General features: G+C 34.0%; 1 protein-coding gene across 8 annotated transcripts in view; it reads right to left on the minus strand.

Annotated features, from left to right (window-relative positions):
* LRRC49 (leucine rich repeat containing 49) overlaps positions 1–5442 on the minus strand; it is a 138671-nt gene that overhangs the window by 41454 nt on the left and 91775 nt on the right. The window lies entirely within an intron of this gene.

Genomic DNA, 5442 nt, shown 5'->3' on the forward strand with positions numbered 1-5442 from the left:
CAGCTAATTTTTTGTAGTTTTAGTAGAGACGGGGTTTCACCATGTTGACCAGGATGGTCTCGATCTCTTGACCTCGTGATCCACCCGCCTCGGCCTCCCAAAGTGCTGGGATTACAGGTTTGAGCCACCGCGCCCGGCCCCCAGCTTCATTTCTTAAGTTCTAAAAGCTGTGAAAGATAGCATGATGATCGTAGTTAATAATCCTCTATTGTAATCTTGGCATCTGCTAAGAGAATAGATCTTAAATGTTCTCACTACAAAAAATAATAATAATAATAATTAGGTGAAATGATAGAAATATTAACTAACTTGATTGTGGAAATTGTTTTATAATATAGATCAAATCACCACATTGTATACCTTAATTTTATACAGTTTTGTCAATCATACCTCAACAAAGCTGGAAAAAGTAGAAATGATGAAATAACATTATAGACAGTTTAGAAAAATGTTTTAAAAATCAGTCATAATCCCAAACACCTAACTCAAATCTTACAATTTCTATGTATTACCTAATAATATTCACTATGAGCAAATTTTTTAAAGGTTCTAATCTCTATACAAAATCTGGACCATTTTTCCCCCTGAACACTGTCAAATTTTAATAAATTATAACCATGTCACTTTTAATTTTCATTACCAAAAGATTTGTAGATACTCAAAATGATATGATAAATTGAGAAAATAATTTCATCAAAAAAGCCAAGCATGAAAATATCTTCAGAGATAGGAAACTATAACAAGTAACCTAGCAGATTTGAATAACTCTCTTAGAAACAAAAAATTATAAGAATTGAAATTTAAAATTCAACAAGGGAGATTTAATAGCAGATTATACAGAGCTGAAGAGAGAATCACAACCGGAAAATAGAGAATGAGAATGTTTTCTATATGTTTTAGAATCACCCTACATATTTCTCTATCATAGCACTTAACCTGTCTCATTTTAATTATTTCTGGTGCTATCCCTCTTGTCTCCCACCCCATACAATAAGATCTATGAATGTATAAACCATGTCTATTTAATAATTTATTAAAATTGAAATTTCTATATCAAATGGTAGATATATTTCTATCTTTTTGATATGTCTGCAAACTGCCCTCCATAAATGCACTTCTAATTTATAGTTCTACCAGATTTCAACATTTGATTTAAAACCTAACGGTTAGTCATAAGAGCTGTTCATCAAATATTCTTGTGTCTTCGTGTGACCAAGACACATTGTGAGATAGCACTTCTAGCCCCCTTGAAGTTAGATGTGGCCATAGGACTTGCTTTGGTCAAAGTCATCTAAACAAAAGTGACATGTATTTACTTCTGGTTGAAAACTTTCAAAGACAATGTATGATACAACTATTCTCTCTCTCACCTTGTTACAGCGCCTGCAAAACTCCACAGGTGGGTACTTTGAAAGACTGAGTACCAGAATGAGGACAACACAGAGTAAAGATCCCAAATCACACATCATAGGCAGACAGGTATTAGAAGCCTGAAATAAGCTTTGTTGTTTTAATGTACTGAAGTTAGAGAAGCTGTCACTACTGCACAATCTAGCCTATGCTGACCAGTACATATATGTTATATTAGAATTAAAAAGGTCAAAGAGACTATGAACATGTTTTCTAGAGGATGGGCCATTATACACACTCCTGAACACAAGAAAAAGCCTAGATTAAATAATTATATTTAAAAATACACAAACAGAAACCAACACAGAGTTAAAAAAGAAAACTAGGAAAGCATACACTAGACAACTCTAATTTTACAAATAAGGAAACAAATGCTCTAAAACATTAGTAACCTATATGAGGACACATAGCTAGTGACAAGCCAGGATCAGAACCAGAAGCCATGGCCTGCTAGAAACAAAATTCATATTATTTTTTGTAATAAAGTTACATTTAAATTAATTTTACTGATTTTAGATAAAGAAGAGTTTAGAACTCAGAAGTGATCTGCCATATGATTTACTTGTTTTAAAAACAACTAAAAAAATCTAATGTGATTTTGGTGAATTTAAAGTGTCTTTTACAATATGGAAAATAATTATTCTTTCTTTTTTTTTTTTTTTTTTTTTTTTTTTTTTTTTTTTTTTTTTTTTTTTTTTTTTTTTTTTTTTTTTTTTTTTTTTAAAGACAGAGTCTTGCCTCTTGCTTGTTGCCCAGGCTGGAATGCCATGGTGCTCCAGCTCACTGGAGAATCTCAGCTCACTGCAACCTCCACCTCCTGGGTTCAAGCAATATTTGTGTCTCAGCCTCTCAAGAAGCTGGGATTACAGGCATATGCCACCACGTCAGGTTAATTTTTGTACTTTTAGTACAGACAGGGTTTACTATGCTGGCCAGGCTGGTCTCAAACTCCAAGACTCAATTGATCTGCCTGCTTTGGCCTCCCAAAGTGCTGCAGTGACAGGTGTAAGCCACCAATGTCCAGCTGGAAAATAATTTTCTTAACTTTTAAAAACTAAATAGAGGTAATGAGGAGAAATTAAACTAAAAATTCAGAACTTTGAATCCTAGCTTCACAAAATAGCTGGTTTAATAATTCTGTTAAATTCTTTTATTCAGTAAATACTGATTTGGTACCTACAGAGTACAATCTATTTCAGAATAAAGTGTTTAAAAGAGCAAAATATATTGATGTTCAATTGTTGACTCATCTATAAAACGTGAACTAGAAACAGATTGGTTTTCCAAAGAGCCAATTTCAAACAGTACTGGAAACTGTATGGATCACGTACTACACATAGTTACAAGATGATTTCATCAGATTTTTGAAAAGAATTTGAGCTTCTATTAAAGGCAGTAGAGCTTTAAAAGGAAAGCTAAACCTCGGAAAACTGGATTTACACCAAATCAATTCAAATATTGAATGTTTTAAGGAATTTATATATCTGAGAGCTATATTTCAGCCCAAATAATTACAGAGTAACTAAACTTAGAAATAAAAATAAACCTCTAATTGTGAAGATAAGTTATAAATCTGTTGGTAAGAAGGAAACACTAAAATTCTGGCACCTTCTTGATAATAGTCCAATTTCTGGGACAAAAGCCATATCCTTTATATAGCAAAATATAAAAATAAAAAAATAAAATAAGTGGGTAGTGGGATCTGGGAGCGGGATCTGGGACAAAAAACTATTTTTTTCCTCACTTCATTTTGGCCATGAAGACCCAATAGAGAAATGGCTTTAAGTTAATTAAGCCACACAGTGATTTAATAGGTGTTTGATAACCTAGGTTATACTTTCTTAGCAGATACTAAGGCCTAAAACAATGCAAATATTACACAAGAAGGAGATTTGATCCAAAATAAATAATAGCAATTTATGAAATGTTAAAAATCAAATGGCAAGGTATATTTTAACCATATACTTTAGTTATAAACATTACTTTCTTTGAATACATAAAATATTAAAAGAGACTTTAAAATCACAGGATTTTTTTCCCTAAAAGAGATGGTCAATAATTTTTATTCAAACAATCACTTTTAACAGTCAAAACTGATTTTTTTGCAGGGTCATACCTAGTGTTAGAGTGAAGAACAGAAGCCATGTCACCTGACTTCTGGTCCAGGGATATTAGCTGTTAAATACTGGGGAGGGAAATAGCCAGAACAGGGTAGATTATGTTGCCGTAACAACTTCAAAACTTTCACTGGCTTATTTTTTAAAAAGTTTATTTCTTGATCATGCAAAGAACACTTCAACTGTCTTCAATGCAGTGGCTAAGTACTGCTGAGTGTTATGATCTGATGGCATCCTCAACTTGATATAGGCTTCCACAGTGATGAACACATGTGAAGAAATCATGCTTTTAAATGCTTCTGCCTGGAAATGATACACACTATTTCTGCTCACATTTCGTTGGCCAAATATCTTCCCACATGTTAAAAAGGAGGGGAACCAGAGCATATTGGTGAACATTAGTAATGTCTACCAAAACAGAAAACTTTTTTATGCCTGAGATGAGCTCTTCTTTTATTTTTGGAGAGCAAAGTGTAAAGAAGTTCACACTAAGCCAATTAAATGTGAGGCTGAGGTGAAAACTTTAGACATTGTGTCTGTTTCTGAGTTGTTTTTTGTTTTGTTTTGTTTTGAGAAAGGGTTTCATTCTGTCCCCCAGGCTTGAGTGCAGTAATGAGATCTTGGCTCACTGCAGCTCTGACCTCCCGGGTTCAAGCAATCCTCCTGCCTCAGTCCCCTAGTCACTGGGACTACAGGTGCGCACCTCCATACCCAGTTAATTTTTTTGTATTTTTTGCAGATACAGGATTTTGCCAAGTTGGCCAGCCTGGGCTCGAACTCCTGACCTCAAGCAATTCACCTGCCTCGGCCTCCCAAAGTACTAGGATTACAGGCATAAGCCACCGCACCCAGCCCTGTTTCAGAATTGTGAGAATATTGCCTACATTCACAAAATGTTGCCTTAGAGATAAAAAAGAGAAAACTCTACCTCCTAGAATTTTCTATACAAGGGTCCTTGTTCTAGCCCCTCAAAAGGGGCTAGCAGTAGTTCAGGTGTAATCTGATCACTGTAGAAAAAAATGGGATGGGACTGTCTCCATATTCTGAATGCTCTTTTTCTATAAATGAATATTGTTTTAAACCATATTAATAATCACATCTCATAATTGATTCAGCTTGAATTTATAAATTCCAAGTCATTTTAACACATGCTGCTAAGTCCAATCTTCTATAACACTGTATTTTTACTAAGAATTGTTTTGTTTGATTGTCGTTATGGAATAAAGTCCAGGGTTTTCAATTCATCTTTTTGTCTTTTTAAATTCTGCTTATTTTTCTATACTAGGTGTAAACCAACTTTTTCTGTAAAGGGTCAGATAGTACAGCAAATATTTTAGATATTCTCTATCTCATATCCTTCTTTTTTTTTTTTTTTTTACAATGCTTTACAAATATTAAAACTACTATTAGCTTGAGAGCTGTAGAAAAAGTGGGCTGCTGGATGGATTTATCCCATAGGCTGTGGTTTGTCAAACCCTGTTCTAGACTATGGAGGTACTTTTGGATTCTGATTTATCAACCAATATATCAAGAACTCTAATTTCTCTAGTTTATGTCATTCACACACTTTGCCAGAATAACAAAGATTTCTCCTAGTGGGCCAGAGGGAAAAGGCCTCATGGCATGCCAGTACAGGTTTCTCTAAAGGCTGATGTTAATACATTACTTCATGTTCTGTAAGTGTACTTGAACCAGAAATCTATATAACCATGTCATACAATTTACTCAAAATGATGCCAAAAAAGACTTTGTCAAATGTTTTCCTTAAATACCAAAACACTGTCTATAGCACTCCTCTGAGAGGGCCTATTTATAATTTCTGAAGCAGTTAACTGATTTTTTTTTGGCAGGAATTGTTTTCTAGCGAGCTAATGCTGCCTGCTAGTGATCAATTCCTAAGAACTCACAAAGCATC

Source organism: Cebus imitator, unplaced genomic scaffold (assembly GCF_001604975.1).
Source record: "Cebus imitator isolate Cc_AM_T3 unplaced genomic scaffold, Cebus_imitator-1.0 Scaffold203, whole genome shotgun sequence".
Classification (NCBI taxonomy): Eukaryota; Metazoa; Chordata; class Mammalia; order Primates; family Cebidae; genus Cebus; species Cebus imitator.